Source organism: Miniopterus natalensis, chromosome 8 (assembly GCF_054644295.1).
Source record: "Miniopterus natalensis isolate mMinNat1 chromosome 8, mMinNat1.hap1, whole genome shotgun sequence".
Taxonomy (NCBI): Eukaryota; Metazoa; Chordata; class Mammalia; order Chiroptera; family Miniopteridae; genus Miniopterus; species Miniopterus natalensis.
The window spans coordinates 19,026,377-19,038,928 of NC_142088.1; positions in this window are offsets into that span (position 1 = coordinate 19,026,377).

Consider the following 12,552-nt stretch of genomic DNA (forward strand, 5'->3'; position numbering starts at 1 on the left):
GAGTTACACAAATTAGAAGGTGCTTGAAATAATGAGGACTTTGCTGTTTCCAAGTAACAGACCCCCCCCGCCCCCCCCCCCGCCCCAAGTGACTTAACTGTGAAAGGGAGGATGCATTATGAAGAATTGGGGTGTCAAGAGCACCCACGGGCTGCAGGCGAGCCCCAGCAGAGCAGTCGCAGCATCGGCAGCGGTTTCCTCTGCTTCCCTCTCTCGTCCCTGCGCCTGTTCCATTGGTTTCTTCTCCACTCCCCAGGCCACATGCGAGGAAAACACAGAGCTCTGAATCTTTCTTTCTTGCACCCAGAAGTTTACACGGGACCCCAGTGTCCCAGTGTTTTGTTCTAAGAGAAGGAACTTGATTGGCCCGCTTATACCATGTAAGGCCCGAGCAGCCAGTGGTATCCAGGAAACAAAGGCTTGGGATGTAGCATCACACAAACACGCCCTGGAAGCCTGTCCCGTGGCCGCACGCCAGAGGAGAGACAGTTCTCCAAGAACGGCCACCGGTCAAAGAACATTATGGGTGCCCACTATGCTAGCGAGAATAACACGCCCAGGGAGTGTCATTTCATGAACTCTACCACCTTGAAGGTGACTTCCAGCTCTGTTCTGGTCACAACAGTTATTCATGATGGAGGTAGTGTACTGACTGAATTCAGGGGACACTTCAAACTGGGAGGAATGGCTAATATTTAGATGACAAAACAGGGATATTGAGAGTTTGGTAGATTTAAATAGTTCCCCAAATAATAAAATTATAAGTAAGGGGATAAATAAAGAATAACTAGGGTAACAATTAAATTCTTTGTAACAAGATGGGAGAAATATGACTTGACAATGGTTAATAAAAAACAGAATCTAGGAATTCTAGTTGACCATGAGCTGGTTGTAGCATGACTCGGCCTCTAACAAAGGTTTCACCATCTTAGGCTGCATATAACAGAATGTACAGTATTTACACCAGAGTAGGGGCCAGAGGTGTGGGAGAAGGTAGATCCTGCTATGCTCTGTGCTTGTCAGAGGTGCGCTCAGTTCTCGGCTCTATACCTTGAGGCCAAACTTAGGAAGTAGAGGAATTCATATTTATTTAGCACCTACTATTTACTAGACACCACAGACAGATTTTAAAATCATTCCCCAGATGAGATGGGTCACCTGGAAATACAATCTTATGAGAAATGGAACCAAAAGTATTTTGACCAGAGGAGAGAAAACCTCTGGAAGTACCAGGATAGTTGGCTTCAGATGTTCCATAAGTTGTCATATAGAAGAAGAAATAAGTCTTATTTCTGCCATTCATGGGTATAAAAGAAGCACATGAAGTGTTGAGTAGAGAGAGGCAATTTTGTGGGGGATAAGAAGGAGCTTGCTAATGATTAGGGAGGTGCTGTGTGAGGGAATAGGCTTTCTTCCCAAGGGCCTTCACAGTCCCTTCAAGTGTCCAAGAAGAGGCTAAAGGTTATCAGTTGTAATGCTAGCTACCGTCATTGAATACAGTCATCTCTTGGTATCTGCAGGTTGATTGGTTCCAGGATCCTCCTTAGACACCAGAACCCCAGGATGCTGAGGTTCCTCATATAAAATGGTGTAGTATTTGCATATCACCCACATATGCACTCTGTATGCGTTAAACAATCTTGGATTACCTATAATGCCTGAAACAATGTAAACGCTATGTAAACCGTTGTTCTACTGCATCCCTAGGGAAAAAATACTAAAAGAGTCTGTACTTGTTCAGCACAGAGGCAGCCATTGCAGGTCTAACTACATAGGGTTAGGGTTTGTGTTTTACAGAGTTGTGGGCGTTTTTATAGAGTTCCACTGCTAAAATATTTGAGTTTGGACCTGATGATTTTGGACGTTGTCCCTCATCCTGTGGATTTAAGCTTAAAAAACAACAACAGAAGAAAATGCTTATTGCGGATCTGACAGCTGACTCAATGCAAACATTACCACCAACAGGAACCACACAAAAAACCTAGGTCAGTAATGTGCTTGTGTAAAAGCTGTCTCGGTATCTTTCCCACCAACCTTCCCGCACTGGCCTGTGAAATTGATCTCTTTCTGACTTCCAAATATTCAAAAGCAGCAGGCTTGCACATTCTGGGGCCGTGCGATCTGGTTTCCCTTGCGAACCTCACTCTATACTCCCGTCTGGGATGGAAGAGAGAGAACAGTCCCATGCACTGGCCAAATCCGAATAAGGTGCTTTTTAGGTTTGCATCATTTTGTACCATGGCGACACCATTTTTGGTGAAGAACTTGTACAATCCTGGCAGCACCTCCTCAGTCCTCCTGGTTGATATTCACAAGTTTCGACATGGCTAATGATATAATATTCCTGCCAGATGGTCAGCAGGAACTACATGGGTTCAGATATGGGAGCATCGGACAAATGCTCAATTCCTTTCATCGAGACTCAAACATCAAGCCATTTTTGGAAAATAATTTACTTCTGAGGATTCATAAACATTACAGAGGTAAACAGAAGTGACCAGCGCAGAAGAATGAAACAAGAGTGAGCTTGGCCTGGACCGTGCATCCCTCTCACCAGGACTGGTAATTGGTGTCTCACCAGGGCTGGTCCATGGCTCAGGACTCTACTTGCGTGTTCTGCCCGGGACACTGTTGCCATGTAGGCTGCAGAGAGGCAGCATGAATTTCCTCTGTGCCCTTCCCAGTATGAACTTGTTCTGTTTATAGACCTTCCCTGCCTCACTGTAGCTGCTGATAAGTTTTCCCCGTCATCCTCAGGGCCTCTGTGGCCCCCGCTGTGCTTCTCTTGGGAAGCACTCTTTCGCTGTCGTCCAAACATTCTGTCCTGCGCTGCCCAAGAGAGTCCTCATTTCACTCCTGCTGTTCCCCGAGTCCCCACCCCGATGTCGTTGTCCTCAGGCCACTCGCCCTGCCTCCCTCGCTTGGTTACTGACCCTGTGCCTTGAACTGTCACCACCCAGCTGCACAGTCTAGTTCACTCTGAATTTTTCTCTCTCTGCAAAATGGGCATGTCTTCCTACTTGCCCAACAAGCAGCCTGGTTTCCCCTAGGAAGGGCTGGCCTCTTGGAAGAACATCACCCCAACCCTCGAAACTAAATTTTATCTGTGAGTTTTTGCTTGCCTATTTTTTCTAATTTTAGAGCGTCACTTGGCTGTGGCAAAGGCAGGCACATATCAAGTGCTATATGCAGAGCGTAGAAACATGACTTCTGTTTTTTCATTGTCCACTCTTTACAGGCCCTAAGTGAGGGTTACTCTTAGAATTAGGTAAGAGGGTGGAATAAAGAGTTTCACAGAAGAAGGGATCTGCAGAGAATGTAGAACAGGGTTCCAGGGTTAAGGAAGACAAAAACAACCGGTTTTCCACGAAGACAAAAGGAAAACCACTTTTGGGCTCTGGAGGAGTTCAAGGACATTTAAAGACTGGCCTCTTTTTCTTTAATATCTTTTTCCTTTGCACAGACATCCCAAGCAACCCACCTGGCTGACCTCGTGACCCTCACCCATGTGGAAGTCTCTGGCAAAGGCAAGGAGCTGTAAACAAAGAAGTATAAATAAGGACCCTGGAAATGGAGATTCAGCTCCCAAGCTATGAACACATCCAGTGAATTATGTGACATCACTGGGACGTCTTTGCAGTGCTCCCGGCCCTCGTCTGACCGGGCTTGAGCATTCCTATAAATGTGCCTGTGTAAACCAGCACCTCAGTCAATAGCTTCTTTCAGGGGAAAGACATTTATCTACCTTCTCTCTCATTCCTCTGTCCTTAGGTCTGTCCTGAGATGTCATTGTCAGGTCTTGGGAATTCCAGAATCTGTCTGTCTCATTAATAATGCAGTCAGCCTGAATACACTTCTTACCTCGTGTGTGTGTGTGTGTGTGTGATTGTGCCAATAATCAGCATTCTCCTTTCTCCCCCCAGCTCCCCATCACCCCACATCGCCATTCCCTTGGCTTCCTGGAACCTAGGGCCAACCTTGGGAACAGCCCTACCTCTCGGGGGAGAGACTGATTGACTATGCTCTTCACCCTGAACAAGGAGAACTTGTATTTAAAAAGGAAAGATGCTTTATATCCCCCCGAATTGGAATAATGAAATATTTCTTGTAAACCTGAAAATTAAAATGCAGACAATACATGTCCTTCAATTTCCTTTTATTGGTCTTCAAAGGTGAACCCAGGAACAGTTGTAAATATGTATCAGGGTAGTCCCCGGCCTGGAGGTATTGAAACTCCACCGACAGCAGCGCCAAGTGTGCCTGTCTGGCCTCTTGAAGGACCCCCTCCCATTTCCCTCCCACCCTCCATCTCACTCCATCTCTCTACCCTGTTTGCAGTGACTTTGAGATTGGGAAGAAGCATTTTGAGGTGACACTCGAGTGGCTGTGTGGCCTGGAATGCATTATAATGTTATGTCTCAATTACAATATTCTTTGGTGGATGCGGACGGCAGGCACAGCCCGGATCCAGCCTTAGAGTGCACTGCCACCTCCTGGAAAACCCTCTGCACACGAGGCCTGCAGTCATGCCTCCTCCAATGCCACCAACTGGAAAACAAAGCCTTGGTCACGGCCTGACTCTAGCACCAAATATCTGGGTGCACAGAGCCATCCTCCTCGGCCCCTTCCAATTGGAATGTGCCAATTCCCGAAGGAAACGAAAGGGTGTTGCAATTGTTATCTTAATTAAAAACCAGTAACTAGGCTGGGGAGGCCACTGGTGCCGAGACTCCTGCCTTCTGCTCCCGAGGCTGGTAACAGACGCTGCTTCCTGTAAATGAGAGCCTGGCACCTGTGCAGTCTTGCCCTTGGGGTCTTCGGGAGAAGAGGCGACCTTATTTACACCATTAAGGACAGTACTGAGACCTTGGGGCAGAAGTCACATACTCAGGCTGAGCCTCAGAGAGGAGACAGCCCTGAGTTCTTCAGCCCCTTTGCTCCTTAGCAATCGTTTATTGAGATTCCACTTTACAGGCGAGTTGGGATAACTAAGGAGATATTTTTGGAAAGCACCGATTACACAGAAAAGCACCTATGACTTTCCATCTAAACTCACAGCACTTGACTGCGTCTGAGAGGCATGGTGGGTTTTCCATCACACAGCTTTACTGATTAGAGCAGGTTCATAGTCAAGTTTGGCGAGCACAAAATACGTTCGGGAAGATACCCACGTCATCGTCATGAACCAGAATGGGGTAATGGATTTCCCTAGCAACATCTTTCCTTTGAAATACCAAGTAATGATTATCTGCATAAAGACACATAAGAAAACATTCTCATTAACTGGCTTCATTGATTTCGGTTCATTAACTGAATTGCTTGAATTCAACTAGTGTCCCTCTAAGTCAGTAGTTCTTATCTTTTGGAAGACATTTTGAAAAATCTAAAGATTGTTGTATTCTTTTCCCAGAAAAGTGCATACATACTGTGGGTGTGATTTAATACTGTCCCTGGGGGTTTCACCATAACCATCGCCAAAGTCAAAGAGATCTTATCAGCACTCGATTAGAAAGGACTTTTGCAGCTAGACTTCTTTGCGAGCCTGAATTTAAAGTTTTGGATCTCCTGGTTTGTTTGGGGGTGAAGTGGGGGCCTCAGGAATATTTGCAAATGAGTCAACCCTTGGGTTAGTACCTGCAAGGAATGGCCAAGGGTATTTCTTCTTCTCTTCCATTCCCTGGCCTCATATTGAAAGCAGGTTTAAATGTTCATCCTTTAAAAATCCTGGATGCGCAGAGGCACACATCTGAAAAGCTCTGATAACACCTCGCTTTAGCCTGGCTCCAGGAAAACAAAGCTGAATCAAGGGTTCTGCCATGGCACCCGTTCGGACTTGTTCTTTGTCTTTACCCCTGGAGAGCAACCCTAATGAGAGTGCTTTGGAACCACAGCCTTCCACATGGCATGAAAATCAGACATCACCTCTTCTGACAAGATCAGGGTGGTACCACCTCCCCACCCCCTGGGGATTCTAGTGTGTGAAACAAGGTGCAAATCTCATGGCACACAAGTGAGATGAATCGTATGAACTACATTAACATAGTAAAACACAGACATACAGGACTGGTTCCAGGGATTCGAGCTTCCAGCCCAAAGCTTGAGTCTTTGACCCCTTATTTTCATCTTTATCGTCAGTTCCTGGAAGGAAGCCTTTGTCTTCCCTTCCTAATCTGTTGGCAGAGGCTGTGTGGTCATGCGTGCAGTTTCTGATTGGAACTTCCAAAGAAGTTTTCACCTACCAACTTTTCTTTTGCCTGGGACACTTTAGCAGGTCACTGGGAACTCACTCTTGTATCTTTCTCTGAAAATGATGGAAATGGTAGAGTCTCATATTTATATAGCGATTTTACTATTATTTTGGAATTTCACCAATTTAAACCTCATTTCTTTCCACTTAGCAGACGGGAAAATTGAAGCACACAGAAATGAAAATATGAATGTAAAGCTGACACATGGTAGTAATAGTAACAGGTAAGTGCTGATTGGTTCTTGGATATCAGACAGTTTGTTTAGCACTTCCTATGGATTGTCTCATTCACCCTCCTCAACAACCCTATAAAAAGGTACAGTTAGGATCCCTTTTTTTTAGGTAATTTGAGAGAAAAATCACACAGTGAAGGAAGATCCAGTCAGCTATCACTGCAATAACGCTGTGTAACAACTGCAAACTCTCAGCGGCATACGAGAGCAAGCACATTCAGGCCGTGCATCCCTGGGTTTGCGGGAGGCTGGCTAAGCCCCATTCAGCTAAGGCTATTCTGTTCCACGCGTCTTCCATGCTTCTTGGACAGTGGGCTAGGTAGACTGCATTCTTCCCATGGTGGTGGTAGAGATGAAAGCCGCAAAGTGAAACTCATGAAGCTACTTAAGTCTTAGGCTAAGAACTAGCTCAGGGGTACTTTCACCTATGTAAAAATTAGCCCAAGTGGGTCATGTGGGTAAGCCCAGAGTCAAGCATGAAACCATGGCAAAGCTGGTGTAGGGAAGGAAGGGTGAAAAACTAGAACCCAAACTAGGTAGGAGGCAGGGCTGGAATTCAAACCAAGGCAGCCTGGCTTTAAAACCCAAGTTCGTTCTTTCTTTCTTTCTTTCTTTCTTTCTTTCTTTCTTTCTTTCTTTCTTTCTTTCTTTCTTTCTTTATTTATTTATTTATTTATTTATTTATTTATTTTAACTTATCTTTATTGTTGAAAGTATTACAGATGTGTGTCCCCCCCCTCCCCCCATTGACCCTTTCCACATTTCCATGTCTCTGGGTCTATTTTGTTCATCGGTTTATTTTATTCATTAGATTCCACATATGAGTGATCATTCTTAACTATGTTATATCGTGGAGACTTAACAAAGGGCCACTGTTGTTACCTTAAAAAGTTAGCTTGCCCCTCCAAAGACTGTGTGGATTAATGTAGACAGACAAATGAGAATAGGAGAGGGAGATATTAATAAGACAACATGATGGACAGAGAAGGAGGTTGTAACTGTAGCAGTGAAGTAAAATGACTAGTATTCATGACTTACAGAATACTTGCTCATGTTTTAGGTCACCATTTCAGAGCACGTGAACAGGATATCCCCCTTAGTCTTCTGAGCATCTATATTGGCATGTGTCAAATGTTTTGAGACTCAAAGTCAACTTTTAAGCAGTAATTTGGGCACTATGTCCTATTGTAGTAGCATGCCTAACTTTAGATAGTCAGGGTCACTGTGCTGTTTTGGAAAGGGCGCAGGGGTCCCAAAACATCAGGGTCTGACCTCATGAGGAGCAGCAGACCTGTTGATGTGGCCCACAGATCTGTTTAACGTGCTCTCCAGGAGTGGATACACTGAACAAAGAGATGATTCAGGTCCCAGGTAGGACAGAATGGGACGGTGTGAGATGTCATCACACTACTCAGAACAGGCTGCAATTTTAAAACTTATGAATTGTTTATTTCTGGGACTTTTCATTTACTATTTTCAGACTGCTATGGACTGTGGGTAACTAAGATGGTAGAATGCCAAACTGCATATAATGAGGGATGACTATACTTTTCTAAATTTTTAAGAGCATCAAATTACCCAGGAATTTTGTTAAACCTAAGCTCCGATGCCTAAGAATTTGAATTTTTGAAAACCTTTCAGATGAGAAAGATGCTCCATGGACAACACTGGATGGTTAGGGTCTGGAGAAAAAAAACAAAAAGTGCTTCAGGAGTGCAGAAAAATTGGGTGGGGGCTGGAGGAGCATCTCCAGACCCATGATCCATGTCTTCTCCCCAGGTCAGGAGTAATTCTGTTTTTATCTGATTTACATATCATACTTGAAGGAAAATTTTTATTTGAAATAAGAATTCTGCTGCAAAACAAGTCTTTTAAGCAACTGCATTGCAGAAAGTAGTCAACCTTTAAAGTGATAGACTTGCCAACCTAATTATAAAATAAATGGCATAGAGTAAATTAGCATATGTGCAGAAAAAAGAGGTGGGTATTATATTTTTTAACTCCTTTAAAGCTTTACCAAATCTCCATATTGAACGGTATTTTGAAACATGAGATTGAAATGAAGGTTCCTTGTGACTAGAGACCTGATTTAAAGTCAGAAAACAAACCCTAAGTTTCAACGTGACAATTTTGCATTTCCTACTTTCTGTGTGAAACTAAATGGCTCCTCATTTTCTCATACCGCTCCCCTCCTGGCTCCAGGGATCTGTAAGTGCATTTTCAGCTTGGTCTATTATACCTTTCTAGGTAGAGGTGAAAGAGAGATGACTTAAGGCAAATTCTCATGCTCTAGTAAATGCAATTCTTCTAACCAGCTGGTCAACAATATCGACCCTCCTTTTTTAACATTATATTCAAATAGACCTCACATTGACTCTTTATAAACATCTACAATTTCTCCCCCTTTGTTTCCATTTTCATGGTCACCAACTCAAGTCTTAATTTATACATTCAACTGAAGTATATTTTCTGAACTCTGCCTCAGACTTCTTCCCTCTGACTGCCTAATTCTAATTCATCTTTCCAATCTAATCGTTACACAATGTATGATGTATCTCCCTACACAAAAGCACAGTTCCCCCTGCCGCCTACATAGATAATGTCTAAACTCCCATCGGATATTCAGGACCTTCAATCACCTAATTCCGACTCGACTTTCTACCTCACCTTCTCAGGATCCTCCACGTAGGCAACGGGCTTTTGTTTTTTGAGTCCAGCCCATGAATACACATTGTTCTTTGCCTCCTCTGTGTATCTGTGGTTGCTTTTGCATTACCTCTGTAAAGAGAAAGGACCCTTGTCACCTTTAATTTGCATCATTATTTTAGAGTTGAGTTACACAAATGCATCTTTAAAAAGAAAACATTCTCAGAAAAAAACACACATAAAAGGTCCATGGGAAAGGAACACACAGGTAGGAAAGCAGTGAATTCACTCTCCATTTAAGATCTTTGGAGCTTTATATTATTATTATTATTATTATTATTATTATTATTATTATTTAATAAATGACTCCTTATAGAGAAATATAATTCATTTTTCAGGGTAGCTAAGAAAAGACTATGCAGTTGCGGTCTTTTTTTAAAATATGTTTTCATTGATTTCAGAGAGAGGAAGGGAGAGGGAGAGAGAGAGATAGAAACCTCAGTGATGAGAGTGTCATCAATCGGCTGCCTCCTACGCGTCCCCCACTGGGATAGAGCCCAAAACCCTGGCATGTGCTCTGACTGGGAATCTAAGCATCACCTCCTGGTTCATGGGTCAGTGCTCAACCCCTGAGTACACTGGCCGGGCAAGACTATGCAGTCTTGATTACAGAAGAGTGGAAAGCTGTTACAAGTGGCCATTGTTTTCTCATATTTTTATCTTAACACCAAATACTTCAAAAATTTACAAGTCCATAAAGACTCATCTTTTTTTATTGTGTTTCAGTAAAACCAAACTGGAAATGTATATGTTTTTCTGAAGTTAAAGTCTTGTCTGGAACAAAAGACCTCATGTTCTAGAATGATAACATCTTCAAAGAAAGAATATTTCTGTCCATATGGTATTGTAATCCCTGGACATATTCTGAAGAGTAAATACTAATAATACTTTTATGAAAGATCATTTTAAGAAATTCAGAATTTCCTAAGTACTATGTTTTGTAAAAAATTCCCAAGGGGTTGTCTTCTACTGGGTTCCCCAGAGATAGACGCAGAAGTGAGGATTCATGTACAAGTGGTTTATTCAGGAGCTGCTCCCAAGAGAAACTGATAAGGGAGTGGGGGCCCAGGGACAGGGAAAGGGAGGAAGCCACACATGGGTGTAACCTCAAAGAAAGTTCTTTGGGGGGCAACTTCAACCGTATCCCACAGGATCTCTGAAACATGAGTTACACCTTGAAGTTTTCCCCAACTCATTGAAAGGGGACTGGGCTCTCATACCCCTGGAGCCATCAGTTACCATCCAGACAGTGAGGGTTTCTGGTGGTGGGTATAACTTCCATACACGTCTAGCTCCCTGTGGCTGCAGGCAAGGTATATGCAGTAGGCCAAGGGCAGTCATTAGGAAAAGAGCCCCATATGTGTGAGCTGTTGGAGGCTGAAGACATCAGGGACAGAGAGAGATGCAGGAGAATGGGCCTGAGGGATCTGGACGAAGCACTGACAGTGGCCACTGAACAGTATTTCTGACATCCTAGAGCCAGAAAATTCCTCTCCCAAGAAATCAGTTGACCAATCAGTAATTATGAAGAACAAAGTGACCACGGGCATGCTACTCATCTTCCCTTTGTTTCAGCTTCTTCATCAAATAAATAAAAGTATCTAACTCAGGATTCTTATGACTATTACACAAGGTAACACACATGAAGAATTTTGATCACTGCTTATAGTAATGAAAATGAATAATGACTAATTTTAGGGTTTTTAAAACTCCTTTGTGCTTAGTATCACAGTTTTAATATTTAGGCAGTGGGCTTCTTTTATTGCCACAGTAAATTTATCCCTGATTCAAATTATATGGGGTGATATGAAGAATATATTTTCAGTAACATATCAGGAGACTGGTAAGCTGCATAAGAAAGGGAAAGGAAGCAGGAGCTTGGTCATACATAGTGGGAACAAAAATATAACTCATTTTGACACTAATGTAGAAAAAAATTAGACCTAGAAGCTTGGATACCACTTGAATTTATCATTTTAAACTCTAACTTTACCTGTAAGTCAAGAAGATCAAGATCTTTTATAGGAATAGTTGTGGGGGGAAAAGCAATGGCAGAGTTTGGTGGAAGGAAAGAAATAATAATAGAAAAGGCATTATATTCAAACTTCCTAAAAATTTAAAGACATCATGGATACACCTTTATTAGCACTGAGATAATATTATGTTGAACCATATAAAATTACCAATACTTAGACATTTTTGTCCTATGAAAATAGCAATTTCATCTGATTCAGCCTAATCCATAAAGCTTGTTGGGAGACAGCCTTTTATGGGCCTCTCTTGCTCTTACACATCTTGCTGGCAATGCTGAGAATGCAAGACCCTGACCACTCTTAACCTGGCCCATTTCTCAGAGTTGTGTTTGCAGCAAGGAAGAAACCATGAGTGATGAGGAAATGTTTTCTTGCAGAATAAAGATCAGGCTTGCTTACTGCTTGCTATAAAAGCAGTGAAGACCTTGAGCTCAGTGTTTTTCTCCAGTAACATAATTCACTGCATTTGCAGGCATTATCTGGGCTCTTTGCATCACCCACTTGGAACTTGGGAGCAAGGGGAACCAATATAAATATACTGATGCTCAGGCTGCTTTCTAGGCTGTGAGTAATAATGTCCTTTGACTCAGGAGTCTCATGTCTTCTAACAACCATGAAACAGCAACAAGCTAACTTCTTAGCTTTAAAGTAGGGTAAGTCAAATCTCAGACCTCAAAAAGCCACAACACTGAATTCTCTCAAGACTGTGTTACTTGGATCAGTTGTGAAATTTTCCCAAACCATTGCTATTTAAGGCCAGAAAGTTGAAAACATCCTTAAGAAAGATCAGCATGGTCATTCATCACCTATCTATTTTTGCTCTTAGGATCCTTTCACAGGAAGTAAAAAGGATGTCATGGTCCTTAGCCTCCCATACCTAGAACCATGTGCAGTCCCTCAAGAAAGTTATGATGTGTCCTAGACTCTTGGAAGTATCCATGTGAGAAGTTTTAGGTAAGCTGATCACTTGCGTTTCCATCTGTTCCCTTCCAACTTTATTTGGCCATGGGCTCAATCTTTAGACATGAATTAAGCTTTGTAAATCAGAACTCTTGTAATCCTCAGAGGTCAAATTGTTAAGAGAGTCTTAGAAACTAAAACACAGGCTAGATTAAAGCTCATAACCTGAATCTCTAGGCACAGCTCCCCTGCTTTGTTCTTCAATATGACACTGGTGGCCACACTACTTTTCTTCCCTCCTAGGTGGGCCATTGATGAAACCCAGACATTTTTTCCTGACAATGCTGTAGTTGTGGAATTGGCATTTTTATGTAAATAGCTGTTCTCTGATTCATTAAGCTTCATTGCCCCTGACATTTTCCTTTCTGACCCT